Genomic DNA, 19881 nt, shown 5'->3' with positions numbered 1-19881 from the left:
CTAGGCCATCAATCATTATTTGCAGTTCATCCCCCGAGTTGCTTAGCAAGGCAATGTCATCAGCAAATCGCAGATTACTGAGGTATTCTCCATCTACCCTTATCCCTAACTGCTCCCATTCCAAGTCTCTGAATACTTCCTCTAAACAAGCTGTGAATAGTACTGGGGAGATTGTGTCTCCTTGCCTAACACCTTTCTTTATGGGGATTTTGTTACTTTCTTTATGCAGAACTATGGTTGCTGTGCAGCGACTATATATATCTTCCAGAACTTTCACGTACGGCTCGTTTACCCCCTGATTTCGCAATGCCTGCATCACCGCCGAGGCTTCAACTGAGTCAAATGCTTTTTCTTAATCAATGAATGCTATGTATAAGGGCTGGTTATATTCCGAGCATTTTTCTGTCACCTGATTGATGGTATGGATATGATTGATAGTAGAGTACCGTTTCCGAAACCCTGAAATGAATGAATGAAATTTATGAATGAAAGAAATAAAAAAAGAAAAAAATGGGTTAAAGGACGCTAAAAAAAGCCATATTGCTCACAACGAAAAGCGAGTGCTTGCTGACACTAATTAAAAAACGTTTGTGTGCTTAATTGATAAAAAATAAAACGAAGTAACTGAAAGAGTGGAAAATGATATAAAAGGGTAAAACATTCGAATCTTCATGTTGCTAATAAAAACTTTAGGTAGTTAAGCAATGATTTATCAAAAAACAAATTGCAAAATGGGGAATCAAAAGTGTCGACCTTGCGTTGCAAAGCTCATTGTATCTCCTAAACATTTTCCTGAGTAATTGCTTTATGCTATAACTAACATTACTGTCTCTCGAAACTACCAGTATGAAGCGGGAATACGCTGTGTAAACACTTTCCCAACCACTCCTGGCTTTCAGAAGTTCACTGGATGAGCGTCGCTACAAAATATTCGTGTAGGGATCGCCAAGCGGACTGCAGAGTATCCCGCTAAGAACCGCAGGAGCAGTACGCGTGAAATAACATGGTGGCGGCGCAACCAAACCTCAATTGTGAGGAACGACTAGGGGAGCTTGAATATGGAGCCCGCGGACTCGTGAGGTGGCAGCGTGAGAGACGACGGAGACGATTCATGAGTGGAGGGATCCATGGTCATGGCTAACACGATGGAAGGTAGGCGGGGTCTCGAGCTGCCAGCGATGGTGGTTCAAGCAAAGCGGCTGATTGAAGGGCACCGCAGAAGCAGAGAGCGAAGACTCGAAGACCGAAGTCAGGAAATTTGTGGGCATCAATCACAGCCACATATCATCATACCATGCCGAGCCGCGTAAATATATTTGGTAGGACCCGCACACCGAGAGGAGAACGGAACAGCACGACACCGGCATTCATTTAAGCAGCCACGAAATCTAATCTGCACGTGCCTGCACGTACGGCTTTGCTGGGACCGCCGGCGTCTTCAGCGACCGGGTCACCATGGCACGCTACTAAACTATACCAACGTAGATATGAGCCATGATCTTGAATTACAACTTAAGCCATTGGGAAGGGTTTGTGTGGAGTCATACAAAAGTCAAAAGTCACTCATGACTTGCGGGTTGCAACAAGTGCTGAGAGCTGGGTCATAAATTGGGTGACAAAAATCTCTGATCCACGAGTAAAATACATTTCTATGAGAGTGTCAAATGGCATTGTCACCTGATAGGAGTTGAATGAAAGTCAAGTGGCTATGAGAGTATTACGTGACATGATGACATGACAGTCAATTAGCATAAGAATATCAGTTACGCGACAAGAGCGATTACTTACGCCCAATGGCAGTCTTGCAGAGCACTGGAACGAATTCGCGCCAAGCAAAAGAAATATTCACTCTCAGGAACAATCTCCAGATTTTCTCTTAAAAGCTGCTCAGAGGTATTGCGATGTACCGCGTACTGCAGCATCGCTCATGCTCAGGAATGTCTCCGATGCAGTCTCTGCAGAGCTGTTAGTTCTTGGCCCGCAAACTATTCTAATCGGTAATTTTTTAGAATCTGTATTTTTCTTCACAAATATGAGAAATTATTGTACGTGCACTCTTGTTTTAGATGTGGTAATTAAACAAGAAAATTGTTAAATTTGTTACTTTTTACTCTACAATATTTGCCTAAAGGTGTGCTGACTTATATGCGGCGTTGAAATCTGCAAGAAAGACAAACCTGAAGCCGTTTCATAATCTTCATGTGATTCCCTTGAACACATAAACCAGCGTCATGGATGGGGCTCAACAAAAAGGCATGGAGGTAAATGAGACTTAGCAACTGGCTCCGAATGCAGTTTCCATGACATCGTCGAGTCGCAAGTGCGTTAGTTTCAGTCATTAGATTTCAAAACAGTTTTTGCAGATTACTTCGCTGACTGACCTCATCGTGTGCCCCGCGCCGCGGCTGCTGTCGTGGTGTCCAGGGCCATAGCAATGGATCAACCACCACCGGTCACAAAGTGGCATGCTGCGACAAACATGACTACTACCTTTATTTTGCCTGCGCGGCTTTATAATAACAAAAGTTTGTTATCACCGCCTTGTAGAATAACAAGGAGGTGTTGCCCCGCCTTGATGTCCACTTCGAGAGTGAGGCCCGCATTGCTGTAAATAAATAAGGCGACATAGAATGCATTGCCATAAAACCGCACGCTATGATTGCCACAGAAACCAAATAACACCGCGACGCTAGTAAAGTTTCCGTAAGGATAGAAACTCCCGCGGTGACGAGGTTGCGATAACGGCCCGAGCATGTCTGCAAGTGATAAGACCGCCTAATATACCACATGTTGGCCATGCATTGCAAAGATTTCTACATGAGCTTAGCCTTTTCTTAGCCTCGTTTTACTGACCACCAAACACTGGTAATAATATTTTTAAAAGGAATAATGTATTCTTATGCGCAACTAAGACTACTAGCAACAGTTTGCTAGAGGGCGATTTTAACTTATCGGTAATGATTGGGACAAGGAACACCCCGACATGCTCTGCAATAGTGTGGAAGCCTTTCTCGATCTTCTGGTTTTAAACTTTTTGGCAAAATTAGTTAAAGAACTCACCCTGAAACAAAATGGACCTCTCCTCATAGTAAACTTATTTTCTGGTTGGCAACAGCATTCTCCATAGGAAACAAAAGGTTCTTAAATGCATATTCTTCGATAGTCTGGTTTGTCTGTCCGTGCAGTTGAAATCTTTTTCGAACAAGCCAGATGAACGCATGGTACCAGTGTTTAACATGCGCTGATTGTGTTTCATTTTTGGACAAGCTTGACATATCCTTTCAAAAATTTCATGCTCGTTGTCGTTGAAGCGAGAACTACTTTGACGAGTTATGGCGCTTTATAAAATGTCTCGAAGTGTAATTAAGGACTTCGTGCCATTGAAATGCAAATTAAGTGCGAAACAAATACCCGTGTGTAACATGAGAAATTGTTCGACTGGGATAAAAGACGAAAACAATTAGAAAAGAACATTTGAAGCTGTCATACGGTTTCAGCGGTAGCAAGCCTGCTGAGACGCGTTGCAGCTACACTGTCCAAAAACGACCAATTGCACTGTCATAGGTCTTGCACACGGGATTTCGTTTCATGAGCATAGAAAGGCTTAAGCCTCATAAACTGAGAGGCGTTGTTGTGGCTGTAGGAAGAAGGAAAAGAAAATGCACAGGCCTGCTATTGGCTCTGTAACTGAGCCACCTCCGCTGCCTCGTGCGCACAGAAGAGAATATAAAGAAAGAAAAAGAACAGGGAGATAAAGACGCGCGCCAGCAACAGCCGTCGTCCACCACCGAAGCGGTGGCGGGTGCAATGACGGCTTACAAGAGATAAAATACGGTGGTAGGCTATCCCCCACCGCAAGCTGCGCTGACCTAGCTGTCCCAGCCCCGTCATGGCCAGGAGCAGCCACCCTCCGTTCGTGCGGCACGACGTTGTTGTCGCTGTACGAAGAAGGAAAACAAATGCGCGGGCCTGCTGCTCCCTCTGTAGCTGAGCCACCTGATTGATTGATTTATAGGAAGGGAAGGGCGCGGTAACTGTCTCACTTATTTTGTGTGGACACCTCAACCACGCCGTAAGGGAAGGAACGAAAGTTTTAGTGAAAGTGGAAAGAGAGAGGAGCCGTAGTGGAGGGCTACGGAGTAATTTCGACCACCTGGGGAGCTTTACGTGCGCTAACATCGCACAGCAAACAGACTTCTCTTGTTTCGCCTCCATCGAAACACAGCCGCCGAGGTCGGGTTCGAACCTGGGTACTCCGACACAGCAGTGGGGCGTCTTACCCCTGCACCGCCCCGGCGGGGCGAGCATAGTCTGCAGGCACGGTAGTCTGCAGGAAAGGCACGCGGGCCTGCTGCTCCCTCTGTAGCTGAGCCACCTGATTGATTGATTTATAGGAAGGGAAGGGCGCGGTAACTGTCTCACTTATTTTGTGTGGACACCTCAACCACGCCGTAAGGGAAGGAACGAAAGTTTTAGTGAAAGTGGAAAGAGAGAGGAGCCGTAGTGGAGGGCTACGGAGTAGTTTCGACCACCTGGGGAGCTTTACGTGCGCTAACATCGCACAGCAAACAGACTTCTCTTGTTTCGCCTCCATCGAAACACAGCCGCCGAGGTCGGGTTCGAACCTGGGTACTCCGACACAGCAGTGGGGCGTCTTACCCCTGCACCGCCCCGGCGGGGCGAGCATAGTCTGCAGGCACGGTAGTCTGCAGGAAAGGCACGCTAACTGTCTCACTTGTTTTCTCCACGCAGGGGGAATCTGCTAAAACCGATGTTTACATGTTTTGTGCGACACCACAGACCCCGAGCACCCACGCTAAGCCGTGCATGGCATCGCCGTGTCTGGGGAAAAGGGTATCCTGGAGGTTGAGTCGATGCCGAGTGTCCGGACCTTTAAGGCCCCTCGGCGAAGGAAGCACACCACTTTGGCACATGCTTCCCATAGACAGCCCCTCCGGGCTGACCCATCCGGCGGAAACCGGCAGTCGCCTTTTCCTATCCTGCCCTCCATCTTTCACTTTCCTATCTTCTATCCTACAACTCTCCTGTACTCTACTCTCTTCTTGGTTTTCCTTACTTCCAGGCGGCGAGGGTTAACATTGTGTGGCTGACTACCCTAAGTTACGCCATATTAGGTAATAGTTACGGTGTACAGCTGACGAGGACAGGACTTGCCTACCAATTCCTTCCCCATCGCCTCGTTGGGCTCCATGATGGGTGGCTAGCGCCGCTGCCGAGAATCATACATTATTTATGGCTTCTTTCTCCAAACAAACTGATCGCATTTCCAAGAAAAGGCGGGCGGATGTATCAGCCCAGTTCTTTTCAACGAAGTATGAAACCTTCCCTAAATATTATGTGATCCACAGTTAAAGCCCTACCAAACACGCTCGGCTAATATCCCCTTTTGCAGCATCTGGGTCTCTCAAAACCATAAAAGGATCCGAATATAAAAAGTTAGTAAACTGGCTAGAGGGGATCTTCTGCTTGAGCTCCAAAGCAAACACCAGTACAGCAACATTATGCAACATGCCACAATTGGGGACATCCCAATAACAGTCAGTGCTCGCAGATCCTTGAACGCAGTCCAAGGCGTGATCTCAAAGAACGACTTCCTGTTACTCACCGAAGAACTTCTAGAAGGTCTTTCCGAGCAAAATGTAATCGGTGTGCACAGGATCAAAATCCGAAAGAACAACCAAGAAATACCACAAAGCACATAGTTCTGACTTTCAACTCTAGCAAACTCCCTGAATCCATTGAAGTCGGCTACACCAAAGTAGACATCCGGTCCTACATTCCAAACCCTAGACGTTGTTTCAACTGTCAAAGATTCGGTCATGACTCCCAGAGCTGCCGTGGCCAAAAAACATGAGCGAATTGTGCCTCAAATGAACATAAATCTGACGAGTGTGAAGCTGCGCCACACCGCGCAAACTGTGCAGGTGAACGTGAACACGCCGCATACTCACGGTCATGTCCTTCTTGGCAGAAGGAAAAGGACATCTTTACCATAAATGTTATTGGAAAACATAGCCTTTAAAGAGGCACGACAGCGATATCTTGTTGGACAGGGCACTTTTGTGTTCACCGCCAAACCAAACAATTCCAATGTGGTGGAGCGAGGGGGCAGCACACCGCAACAGGATTTGGTCTCCGCCGAGGGTAAGCCTTAGGCAGGGCCATCCCCGCCCCAGGCAGAAGCAGCGACAGCAGCCCTGCCATTGCAGAAACAGGGCACACTGGCCCTACAGCCAGCAGCCCAAAAGGAGTCTCCCCAAGAAGAGAAGCCTGCAAACAGCAATACCAATTCTCCCCAAACGTCCAAAGCCCCCGAGGCAATGGACAGAACCCTTTCTTCGTCCCTGCTACAGCGGCGTCATAACTCTCTGGAAAGAAAACGGACAGAAAAAACTCTTATAACAGGACCGGACAAACCAGGTAACCTAAACTCAGACACATTCCTAAAAGAAATGGTGTTCCTTATACACTGGAACTGTCGAGGTCTCATAAACAACTACAACGATATAAAAGACATTTCACATTCATTTTCTCCTGTAGTCCTTTACTTAAAGGAAACTAACTTAGGACCACATCACAACATTTTAAAGTACACAGCGTCTTTTGCTGCGACCGAAAAGAAGCAAATAGGCTATCTGGAGGTGTCGCTTTTGTAGTGCAGAATAGAGTTGCAACACCTGAAATTAGCTTCAAACCCAAGTTCGAAGCTGCTGCCGTCTCTATCATTCATTATAAAACAATAACCATATGCTCACTGTATCTCCAACCGCACCTAATTGTAACCCTTCATTATCTGGAAGAGCTTTTAGAACTGCTGACAGAACCTTATCTGGTTTTTGGAGATTTTAATGCGCACTCCACTTTTTGGAGAAGCGATCAAACAACACTAGACGCAGTATTTTAGAGGATTTCATATTTTGCAATGATGTCTGCTTACAGAATACAGGACAGCATACATACTGCTTCCCAAGAAAGGGGAAAATGAGCGTTTTAGATTTACCATTTAGCTCCCCATCAATTTTTGCTGACTTTAAATGGGACGTCCTTGATAATCCTCTGGGTAGTGATCATTTGCCTGTCGTTATCAGCCTAATACCTCACCCTCCATCAATCTGAACAAACCCATGCGGTGGAAGCTCCACCTTGTGAACTGGGCTCTATTCCAGTCTAAAGCCAGCCTGGCAGAGGTCTTTTCCGAAAACCTCAGTGTTGATGAGTTAAATGAAACATTTACGGCCTGCATCATTGACGCAGCACTTGTAGCTATATGGCAGTCTTCAGGAGTGGTACCGAAAAATCGCAAAATCTGGTAATTTCAGGAGTGCAGAGAAGCAAAAAACAAAACAAAACAAAGCTTGGGGAACCTTTCGCAGGTACCCAACAAACGAAAAGCTCTTAAAATTCAAGCAGGCGAAAACTAGAGCACGGTATGTCCGCCGTAACGCTGAAAAGGCTTCTTGGCAAAAGTACATATCATCAATAAATAGCTCAATCACATCAAAACAAATGTGGGAGCTTGTTCACAAACTCGATAGTAACTTCTCCCCGTAGACAACCCCCTTTCTAACACCTCCTGGCACTCAAGCAAACTTAGATCAACAGGCAGATATTCTAGGCGAGCATTTTTCTGCAATTTCAAGCTCTCTACACTACCCAACATATTTCATAATGTACAAAAACAAGGCCGAAAAACAAAAACTGCCAACAAATGAAAGTACAAATGAAGCATATAACTAGTTAATAACACCACAAGAAATAAACACGGTTCTATCTGCCGGCAAAAAGACTGCACCTAACCCAGATCAAATTCACTATCAGATGCTTGCACACTTTCTGTAACTCCTTTCAAAACACTTCTGAAATATTTCAGCAGAATGTGGGTATCCGGGCGTATTTCTGACGCCTGGAAAAAAGCTGTTATTGTGCCTTTCCTGAAACCAGGAAAGCCGCCAACGACCCGCGGCAGTTATAGACCCATAGCTCTCACAATTTGCCTTTCAAAGTCTTTTGAAAATGTTCTGAATACTAGATTAGCCTTTGTCCTGAATTCCCGCGAACTTCTAGACATTCACCAATGTGGGTTCAAAACAGCATGTTCTAGCACAGACAATCTAGTCCGCCTTGAAAACACTGTTCGTGAAGCATTTATTCACAAACAGCCGTCTTCGATATTCAAAAGGCATATGATACTACATGGAGGTTTGACCCCCATCCTACGTGACCTAGCATATTTAGGCATACGTGGTAGGATGTTAAACTGTCTAAAGGACTTTTTGTTGAATCGCTCATTTCGTGTGCGCTTGGGCTCAATCTTTACCAACAACTTTGTACAGGAGAATGGCGCACCAAAAGGATGCGTCTTAAGCACAACTCTAAAAATGAATTCCATAAGCACAGTTATCCCGAAATCTATATTGTATTTAGTTTATGTTGATGATCTACCGATTTCATGCACATCCTCTAATGGAGCTACATGTGAGAGACAAGTGTAGTTGACCATAAATAAACTAGCAGCATGGGCAGACACAAACGGATTTCAGTTTTCTCCTCAAAAAACAGTGGCTGCTCTATTCTCTCTAAAACGAGGCTTGCAGAAAGATCCTACGCTACACCTGAACAAAACGATATTAATGGTAAAAAACGAACGTAAAGTTGTAGGCGTAACTTTGGCAAAAAATCCACATTTTTTCCTCATATAAATGTTCTGAAGAAAAAGGCTTCCAAACCTCTAAACATACTAAAAGTTCTTTCATGTCAACACTGGGGTGTTGACAGGACATGCCTTAAACACATTTACAGATCTGTCGTACGCTCCTCATTAGACTATGGCTGTATGGATCAGCTAGACCATCATCCTTAAAAAAATTATACCCGGCACATTACTCAGGACTTCGACTCCCATGTGGAGCGTACCGAACCTCTATATCCAGTCTACTTGTGGAAACAAATGAACCACCTCTTGAAATCAGAAGAACTTCACTTACATGTGCCTATATATTTAAAATCAGATTTCTGCCAAAGCATATCTGCTATTCTCTAGTAACTAAATTGCTTCTAGAGCACTATTTACCAACAAACCGAATGCTGTGAGACCCCTGCTCCTAAGATTTGAGGAAATGTGCCAGAGGGTTGAGCTACCGCATTGTTCACCTAGTATTGCCAAAAGACTCAACCCTCTGCCTGGTTGGTACCTGGTTCCTGCAGTCTGCGATCTCTCTCTCTCTCACGCAGTTCCAAAAAAAAAACAATAAACCCACAAGAGCACATCATACAAGAATTCCTTCAGCTGAAAGAAGATACAGTAGCTTCACGGACTTTTACACGGATAGCTCGAAAACAGATCACTATGTCGGAAGCTCAATTGTTCAAGGCGAATGGGAGGAAATATTAAGAATTCCACAGTGAGCGTCCATCTTTACTGCTGAATGTTATGCTGTCTGTGATGCCATCGAGAAAATAATAAAAGAAAAAGTATTATTTACATAGATTCCTTAGGTATAGTCACAGCCCTTCACCCAAGAAACGAAGTTATACCAATAGCAACACTTACAGATGAAGGACGAAGCATAAGAATTTGCTGGGTCCCCAGTCGTGTAGGAGTCCACGCTAATAAGAAAGCCGATATGTGCGCTGCCAAAGCTCGAGACAAGAATGTAAAAGAAGTGCAGATACCATCTCAAGACTGAATGAAATTGATACAAAGTAAACTAATGCAAAAATGGCAGTCCACTTGAAACACTGAAAAAAATAACAAACTACACCTCGTAAAGCCTGTGATAGAAGAGTGGAATTCGAGTACCTATCTTGAATGTTCCAAGGAAGTGGCTCTATGGCGTTTTCGTATCGGACACACAGATGTACACATAGCTTCATTTTAATAAAACAGGATAAGCCTTTGTGTGATTCACGCGGACACAATATAACTGTCACCCACATTTTACTCTCATGCAGAAAACGTGAAGAACTAAGAAAAAATATTTTACGTGGTTTTACAAAGAACACATTCCTCTTCATCCAGCGTTGCTTTTAGGTGAAAATGCGCTCGTTGATTTGTCCGGTGTTTTCAGGTTTTTAATTGAAGCAAAAGTTCTAAATGAAATATAAGTTTAAATTACGTAAATGCCACACTCTTAAACTTGAAGTTAGCGCATGATAGCCTAAGCTGCTTGTGCGCCGCTAAACCCAACACAACAACACCACTTGTTTTCTGTGGACACCTCAACCGCACCGAAAGGGAAGGGAGGAAGGTGGGAGAGAAAGTGGCAAGAGAGAAAGAGGAGCCGTAGTAGAGGGCTACGGAGTAATTTCAACCACCTGGGGATCTTTAATGTGTGCTGATATCGCACAGCACACGGACGCCTCTTCGTTTCACCTCCATTGAAACGCAGCCGCCGAGGTCGGGTTGAACCCGGGTACTCCGGCACAGTAGTCGGGCGTCTTACCACTGCACCACCCCGGCGGGGGAAAATAATAATAATATAAATTTTATTGTTATTTTCCCCCGCCGGGGTGGTGCAGAGATGCAAAGCATGCATTTGGGCAAGAAGGCACCTGGGTGAATAGGGGCAAGGCTTGTATGGGAGAGGAAAGTGTGGGCTTGTAAATGGCGCCAGGTATTCTGTACAATTTTAGAGAGGGACGTGTGAGTTGGAGGGTGGGATAAGCGGGATTTGCGGATAATAAAAGGTAATGTCATGGAACGTGTGGAGGGAGTCATGAGTGTCCATCCCGGAACGGAGGGGCCAGCTCAGTCGGTCATCTCGCGAGCGATGGACTTTTCCGCCTCATTTCCAGGATGCCTTGTGTGAGCGGCACAGTAGTGAGATTAGTTTTAATCTAGCGTTCTCAACATCTGCAATCCAAGACTTGAACGCGCGCTAAGAAACGTCACATGACAGGTGTGATGGTGTGCCTTCCAACTCACCCTTGCCGGAGAACGTGTGACAGACACTGCGCCTTTCCTAATTACATGCGACGAACCCCGATAAGAGGCAAACGATGTGAGCCACAAGATAGGAGAGTAAGAGTAGGCTTTCGCCGTTCTACTAAGAGACATCGAAGAGAGGCCGTAATTTTGAATCGCTAGGTGTCATCGTTTGACGTTGGCCGGCCGCAAGCGTGCGTTTATCGCGGAAGCCGGCTATAAAGCGTTGCCAGAGAATAGGCGTGCGCATTCGATATGAACGGAGAACAGAATGATACTACTGATACAGAAGTGCTAGCATGGGCATTGGCTGCAAAGGAGCAAAGAAATGAAAGGCTGAAATCTCGACGAGCGTGCGTGACACCCGAACAACGAGAAGAATGTCTCACTAAACTAGGCAGCAAAATCGAGGTTGAAGCGCCTAAAGCATATCCATAGTCTAAATCATAAAGCATAACCATAAGCTAAACCTTAAGCATATTGAAAGGCTAAATCATAAAGCGCAAACATAAGCTAAAACATAAGCATAACGGAAGCGTTTGCATCGAGATAGCCAGGCGTAACCTTAGCCACGGCCGCTAAATGGAGGCGCACTCCGTTAAGCGGCCGTGGCTAAGCCCCAGCCAATTTTCTGATGTATTCGCCTTCAAGTGCGAGTTTCATTTGCAGTGCTTCTTCTTGTTCGCCACTACGCGCTCGAGAGCAGTAGGAATTGTGGGGATAAACACATCCCTTTCACCTGACCATCACTTCACATATGACGGGCTTGGGAGTATTCTAGCTTTCGATTGTGTATTTTTGTATTTGAGGTTACCTGACCTGTGCTGGCAGACGCATAAGTTACAAATGTCTTCTTTAAAGGGTTGGATGTTTACTTTTTGGTTGGCCGACACGTAATACCTGTGGGTAATTTTGTGGGACTGACTCAAACCGACTTAAAACGCACGTAAACTGCAACCCTGTTTTAGAACACTGCGCTTCTTAGGGGCAGACCTCGCGCATGGGCTGCTGTTCTGATCGACATGGAGTCTTGGCCCGTCTGTCAGCAGGCTAGAGGACGCGCATGTGCCGCAGTCCCTTTCTGCATGTTTGACGGCTATAGCTGTTTTGACGTTGCCTCAGACGCCGATTCACATTTCTGAACACAGGCTAGTCATGTTCACTGTTTACATTCTTAAAGCTGGCTCATTTAGTACAGGGCGTTTTGATGTGCGGGTAATATATGATGTGCGGGTAATATATGAGTTTCATTTGCAGTGCTTCTTCTTGTTCGCCACTACGCGCTCGAGAGCAGTAGGAATTGTGGGGATAAACACATCCCTTTCACCTGACCATCACTTCACATATGACGGGCTTGGGAGTATTCTAGCTTTCGATTGTGTATTTTTGTATTTGAGGTAACCTAAACTGTGCCGGCAGACACATAAATTACAAATGTCCTGTTTAAAGGGTTGGATGTTTACTTTCTGGTTGGCCGACACGTAATACTTGTGGGTAATGTAATTGTGGGACTGACTCACATCGACTTAAAACGCACGTAAACTGCAACGCCTGTTTTTGAACACTGCGCTTTTTAGGGGCAAGACCTCGCGCATGGGCTGCTGTTCTGATCGACATGGAGTCTTGGCCCGTCCGTCAGCAGGCTAGAGGACGCGTATGTGCCGCAGTCCCTTTCTGCATGTGTGACGGCTATAGGGAGCCCAAGCTCAAGTTCCTGGCGCGGTGGCGAAATGTGAAACGATGGGGCTTCACCGGAGCAGACGCTCCGCTAGATTCCTGTGCACGCGCGGCGATCGCGTTGCGTTTGGCGGTTATTTGGCGATACAAAAACGCTTCCGCTGATGTGGAACGGATGTACTAAGTAGCATTGTGTCATGGGAAGCCACAATAGTAGGCGAAGCACTAAAATTTGAGACTCACGTGTGAAACTTTGCAGATTCCTGAGGAAGCGTGTCCGCAAGACCTGTTTTCCAACCGCATGACAGCGTTCTGAGAAGTCTCGCGTTCTTTATGGAAACGAAAAGAGCCAATTTCCCCTTTCTTCGTAAACTCAGAAATGTTGACAGTTGACAAGGACGGCTTGGAGAGCCATCAAAAAAGTACAGTGGTTAAACACCATGCATAAAAAGTGAAGAGGATGGAAGATTATCCTGCTCGTCGCTCCCCGCGTGTCTAGTTTTGCTGATTTTTTGTGCTCTCTCCCTGCTTTGAGTGCTCTCAGAGCAACCAAATCAACAGATGAGACGTCCGCAATCGAGACTGATGTGCGAATGTGCCCTAAGTGTCCACAGCTGCCTTTTCATTTTTAGATTGACCCAGAAGATATCTAGGAACGAGGCCTTTTTTTTTTTTTCGGTGGTGGGGGTGGCGTTGGAAAACATGCCTTGCTGAAACGCTTTTACAGATTTTCGCAAATTGGCCAATAAGTGAACCAATTATTATTATTATTATTAATATTATTATTATTATTATTATTATTATTATTATTATTATTATTAACGAAGATATGTCGTCGGAAGTGCAGTACAAAAGTGATCCTAGCTATGGCTCGACTAACACTACTCGCACGGAGCATCCCATTCGCGTCACAAGGTTCGTGAGTGCAAACCAAATATCATAAATGAAGCGCAACCATTTAATAAGAACCGAAATAAAACACTGTGTAGTACAAGCTTGGATTTCACCTGCCTTCCGAGCCAGCGAGCCGGTTATATCGCGTGTAGCGCACGGAGCACGCATGTGCTTATGAGATTGCTAGCGCTCTTGTCTTTGATGAAACACCTCCTTCGGACTATATACTTATTCTTCTACTGCGAAATTTCCTTTGCTAACGTCGTAATAATAAAAAAACAAATCCGTATATAGATCGCATGCTACAGGCCAAAACGATGGTCAACGAGCGGGCCACTTTATTCCACAGTACTGATGATACTTGAGCAGTTTTTAAAGATATTATGTACGACAATATAATTACATAGCGGACTTACCTCGAGATGCATTCCTACCTTTTTGCTAACGTGCGACGCATTCACAATCAATATTTACTCATCCCCGTCTGTCGTCTGCTCTACAGTGCAGACGTGAATAAAAATTTTCCCGCTTATGGAAGTACGCGTCAGGTTGCCCAATCAAGACGGAATGCGGGTTGCATGTCGCGGTGCGCCTGCGGGGGCGCGTCAATACGCGTGCTCGTGCGAGAGAAAGCGCACGGCGTACGCCGTGAAGGCAGCGAGCGAGCCGGCGGCGTCCAGTGAGTGCCCGCGCGACAAAGCAGCGCGAGACGTCTGCACGTGCGCAGAAGCGAGCGAGCGAAAGGAGAAAACTTGCACGGGATGCCTACGTGGTGCCGCCGCGTTTATCCCCAGTTTCTATTTTCCTGTCAGAGATGGCGCTCCCTGTCAGGAGCAGCAGCGCCGCTCGACGGTGCTTTGGAAGCCTATAGTTGTTTTGACATTGCCTCAGACGCCGATTCACAATTTTGACCACTGGCCACTCATGTTCACTGTTTCCATTCTTAGAGCTGGCTCATTTTGTACGGGGCGTTTTGGTGTGCGCGTAATACATGATGCGCGTTCGCTTGAGAGCTTGTCGTGTGCTTCGTTCGCCTTGATTAGTGGCAATGTTGAAAATGAGTTGGATATGCTCAAATGAATTTGGTGCATGCACAGGTAGGTAAATAGCCGCATACTACGGTGTCGCATTTCTCAGTAGCAGGCAACAACTGCTGCGAAGCTCCGCATTGTCCACAGAGCGGGTTGGCAGTCCCCTTTTAAGTGTGCCTGGTGTGACGAGTCATATAGCCGCTATCAGTGCCTTATTGGGGCATTGCCCCTTTCGGCGGCTGCCTGGTGGATGTCATGGCTGCATATTCGGTGTTCTGCATGCTTTTCAGCTTCCACAAAACTTCACGTTTATTAAAAGCGTGTATGATGGCATTCAAAGTACACTGGCGATGAATGGAGGAAAAGTGACTATTTTCCTATAACCCGCGGTGTCCGACAAGGTTGTCTCCTCTCGACCCTTGTCTCTGGTCTCATCTTAGAGCCTTATTGGGGGGTGATCATCACAGACCACAGTATCTGTGGCCTCCATCTCACAGGTGTCACTCAGCGAGTAACTGCTTACGCGGATGACATTGCGTTGTATCCGTGTGATGATTCGAGTCTGCAGCGCTGCTTTCATCTTTTTGACAAATACAGCGCGATGTCTTGGGCAGCTCTCAGGTTTGGTAAACGCATATATCTTAATTGCCAGGCCAGAAGCATGCCTAAGTTGTGCCCTACATTAAGCACAATGACACCATCCGCACCCTCGGCAGTGCTTATAAGGCACGTGGAATAGCGTATTCGGTATTTATTCCCGTCTAAAACGAGGTGGCCTGCAAGGTGGTTACGCCTATACCTCTTTTGCGGACGCTACCTTGTCCACACTTTACTGCGGGCCAATATGGCACCTCGTACATGTAACGTATCGTTCTCTCAGAGTTTTACGTTCCACTCGGTCTCTTGTGAGTGCATAGTTTTTGAACAGGGCGTACGGAACAGGTTTGACGTACTTCACACGGCCAGCCACGTTCGAAGGCTATGTTCATTTTCCCTTCTTTGTCTGTCTTTTTCTGACTTCTGGCTCCACGCAATTTTCTTCGTTTGCTGCAAAGAGAGGAGTACCCGGCACGGGGGCTCGCCTACTATTTTAGGCACAAGTCTTAGGGAGCTTGCCCCTGATATACCTATCAAAAATGTCCACAGGTCACGGATATTATTCGTTTGTGGTGGCATTTCAGCGCTATGCCAGCCATGTCTCCCCCGGATTTTGACATCTCGGCGAACATAGTAGAGTAAATGGGAACTTCACTTCTTCCGCTAGTGCCTGCAGAACACAGGCGAAGGCTGATTCTATTTTTGGGTTACCGCTCACAGCATCCTTTTCCCAGGCAATGATGTGACTTTATCTGGCTCTAGGAGGGGGAGGGGGGTGGAGTTTGCCAACACGAGAGCGGTTGAATTGGTGGGGCATTGTGCGGAAAGCACAGTGCCCCAACTGCCCACGTCAAGATTCTTGTCGTCACTTGGCCCAGCAATGAGTCGTTCCTCATATCTCTTGGCGGGTAGTCCATACCAGTTTGAAAAGTCTTTCATCAATGCATTACAGATAAATGGTAGATGTCTTGGCGGTCCCTTTGCACGATTGATGATTGTAGCTGGCGCTTTCGCGTTATGGCGCAGTTGTTGTGAGCTTGTCGACTCAAGCTGGCGCCGACGTGCGCTTTTCCCTGTCCTCGCGCCTCTGCGAAATGAGATAGAAAGATTTCTGGCTGAGGAAATTTCATGCTTGGGGAGCCAAAGTTTCTTCGCCAGTTGGTCTTGCCATTTTGTTTCCGTGTCCGATGGACGTGTGCGGGTGGTTTTCAGTCCACCTTGGTACCTGTAATGTAATGTAAATGTGTATGTCTATTCACAGCTGTATACTTCCCGAAACGCATGTGTAATATCCATTGTGCTTGCGATTGCTGTATATCTTTGTAGCTATATTTATTTCACAAATAATTGTACACTGTGTACAATTACATTTAAATTTTCATTCAAAATTCTATATATCATTATCACGAGCAACCAATCTCTTTCCCGAATGTAAATAGTTAATTTGAGGTACTTCTTCAACATGAGGTATGTTGTGGCCGCTGTCTCTTGTCCTGTTCTTAACCGTGTTCATCTTCAGTTTTGGTCGTTTATCGTGACACTTGTCAACATATAATGACTAAACGTTTTAAACAAATCGTAATGTAAGCACTTGCGTTTCGCGAAAAGCTTGTAGACACCTTCTAAGCTTGTAAAACTTCTGTGCCTGTTTTTTTTTTTTTTTATGCAGCAGTTATCCTTTCTTTATTGTTTGCATTTTCGTGCCTATCCATGTCTTTATCTTATTGTGTACCCGTTAAAGATTTGTCGCACGCTGCATCGATTGTCTTCTGTTCGTACAAAATAAAAATTAACTTTTTGCTAGAAGCTCTTGCCGCGGGACTGAAGCTTCTGTTTGATAACAATGCATATTTTTTCCGCACTCTGCTTTTTATTAAAAATTTCCGCTGAACTGCTCGCATGCAACTATGGGCTGGCAAATGTATTATTAAACGTTTGTTTGTACTGCTCTTTCGTTGTTTTTCAGTCGGAAATGTAGGCACCGCTTGCCGGAAATGTTGAGAGGCTGGCTAAATTTATCATGTAAGGTATGGTTTTGGTGAAATATTATTGATATGTGTTTCATTGGCAATACTGAGTTATGGAGATAACTGGAGTGATGGATGATAGACAGAAATTAAAAAAGACAAAATTGGTAAAGGAAGCTACAGAAAGCTATATTGCTCACAAGGAAAAGCGAGTGCTTGCTGATGCAAATTAAGAAACGTTTGTGTACTTAATGGATCAAAAATGATATCAAGTTACCAAAAAAGCGGAAAATGAGATAAAAATTTGGAGGACGCTTAAGCTACGCCTCTAAGAATGGAACGAAATAGCGTTATCGCGCCCCGTTCGCACCGTCTACTCATTTGCTTGTCGCGTTTTTGAGTGACACAAAGACGTTGTTCACATGATACAACGTACTCGTTAACTTGCCCAAAGCATGACTGTTTGGTCATTACCTGCTCTAAAACGTGATTCTGGGATGTAGAAGCGCTGCCAGCCACCTTGCCGAAACTCGCGGGCTTCAAGCTGCAGTCGTAGTTCGTCGGCGCGATGAAGATCTCGGAGGTCATGCCCTGTCTATCTTATTCCGTGCGCCACACGCATGATGGCGCTACGTGCACGCCAAGGGAAGAGGAAGTACAGCGGAAAAGTAATTTGCCACTCGCTTAACTGCGTGTTCTGTTTTTCTGTAACTTACATGCTTATAATTATTATTATACGCCACAACAGATTTCTCTGAACGACAGTTCTGAGACAACACCGCAATCAATAGACGCGCCTTTGTCCATTTCAAACCGTCTAGCTCGCGTGTGACGGACGTGTGATGGCAAGCTCTGAGCGTGCTTCGTTATCGGTCATGTCTGGCCGAGGATGCGGCGAACGACGTCCACCACTGGGCTATCGCATGGTTCTACCAACATTTCCTTCGGGAGAAGCAATGAAGACAGCGGTTTTCCTTCACTGTGATATTGCCGGCCGGCCTTATTGCATACAGGATTTTCGTGAGCCGTTGGAAAAGGCCGGTGTACTACCCTACGTGGCTGGCATTGGGCCCTTCCAAATGTCCCATATCTGGATGCTGAAGATGAAGACTGAGGAAGCGAAGGAACGCCTGCTGAAAGAAGGCGCGCTGGAAGTGAAGAGACGCTACTGTGCGGTCATTGACCCGAACAAACGTGAGTTGGTTTTCAGGGTGCACTGGGTGCCTTTTACGTTTCGAGTGAAGCGGTGCAGAGGGTGTTTGAAGACTTTGGAGATGTGAAAGAAGTCACTTATGAGCAGTGGAACAGCCCGGGTTTTGAAGAGGCCGAATCGACAACTCGGCTAGTAAAAATAGTGTTCAAAGAGGGGCTTTAGATCGATTATTTGCCCCATATGTACAAGTTTTACGAAGGGCTTGTGTTAGTGGTGGTGCCTTGTCGTGACGCTGGGACTAAGTCGACCCGGCCTTCACTTGGTAGCGTGCAGAGACTCCGGGTTGATGAAGGATTGAATCTTCGAAGTTGGTAAAATATATACAAGCAGGTTTAATGGCACTTTGAGAAAACGTATTTACATAAAAAAGAAGGGTATATCAGCAAAATGGCAAGCGTTAAGAGTTCATAGCGAGAAGCGTCTGGATGAGCCGTTTACCCAGGGCTCAGAGCGTCATTTCGTGCTCTGCAACGTCCTTAAAACCCCCTATGTCCAGCCCCTCTCTAAAGATGCTGACCAACCAGTTCCAGGGCACGCCCCTCAGATATCGGCATCCAATCGAACACATCACTGCACTGATGGTCTGATGCACTGACTGGTCCGGCATTGTTTCGTTGGGCGTGGTCACTTGTTGGCGGGTAGAGCTTGGGAACGGCGAGGAGGTACATTTCTATTCTTCAGCAAAGGTTCCGGCAAGTGGATTTTCTTCTTAGAAACCCAAGTGCACGTGTGCGCCACATACTGCTCCCAAAATTGTCCCTTTCCGGCAATTGCAAATCTTTCCTGCATTCCCGGGAATTCCTCTAATGGCCGTATGCGTCATGCTCCTTTCTTGTCCGGTACGTCAGCGGACGTCGTCTCCTTTGGACAATAGGCATTCCTCACTTGACCATAGCGCTTCTCGACGGGAAGGGTGAACAATTGAACGAAAGCACTTCCGGCTATTTCCCACAGGGCGACATTTCTTTGTATTTTTCTAGACGTTCCCTTGACAGGGCCAATTTGGCATTTGCAGAGTCTCGACAAAGCAAAACAGGCTTACACAAAAGGATTCATGGAAACAGGCTCACTTAGAGCCCTTGCACCAACAGCACATATCCATGCCCACAGGCGAACAATAGAGCGCGCAGGTGCGGACCATGCACGGTCATAACAGCCTGGACGGCCACCAATATGCTTAAGATGTAACAAGACAGGCCACATTCGACGTGATTGCCGCACTCCGAGATGTAGTTGGTGTCATATCTTCGGGCACGACCGGGAGGGATGAGTCCGCACGTATGCCCGTGTGGCCACGGGTATTGTGCTCCCTCAAGACGACGGGAGCGAGTTGATCATGAACCAGGATAAACTGGAGAGCGCTGGAGCTCTGCCCCCTTCAGGATCCGGAGAGGGACCTGCTGTCCAACAGCCGGAGCACACCATCGGCGGAGGGAAGACGCAAGTTAGCGAACCCGCTGCAGAAACGACTGGAAAGGGGGCGAAAGCTGCAATGTCGTCGGATCAGCAAACAGCGAAAGGCACTTCGGAAGGAAGCGTTGCTGAATCCCCGATGGG

At 46.2% G+C, this 19881-nt stretch overlaps 1 pseudogene; it reads left to right on the top strand.

Moving 5' to 3' along the window:
* The window catches only part of LOC146180507 (uncharacterized), a 70743-nt pseudogene extending 51149 nt beyond the window's left edge, over positions 1 to 19594 (top strand).
* Positions 19595 to 19881: the final 287 nt, after the last annotated feature.

This window comes from Amblyomma maculatum, chromosome 8 (assembly GCF_055883805.1).
Source record: "Amblyomma maculatum isolate TAMU_Amacu chromosome 8, ASM5588380v1, whole genome shotgun sequence".
Taxonomy (NCBI): Eukaryota; Metazoa; Arthropoda; class Arachnida; order Ixodida; family Ixodidae; genus Amblyomma; species Amblyomma maculatum.
The sequence above is the reverse complement of the archived record's forward strand: the minus strand, read 5'-3'. Positions and strand labels throughout refer to the sequence as shown.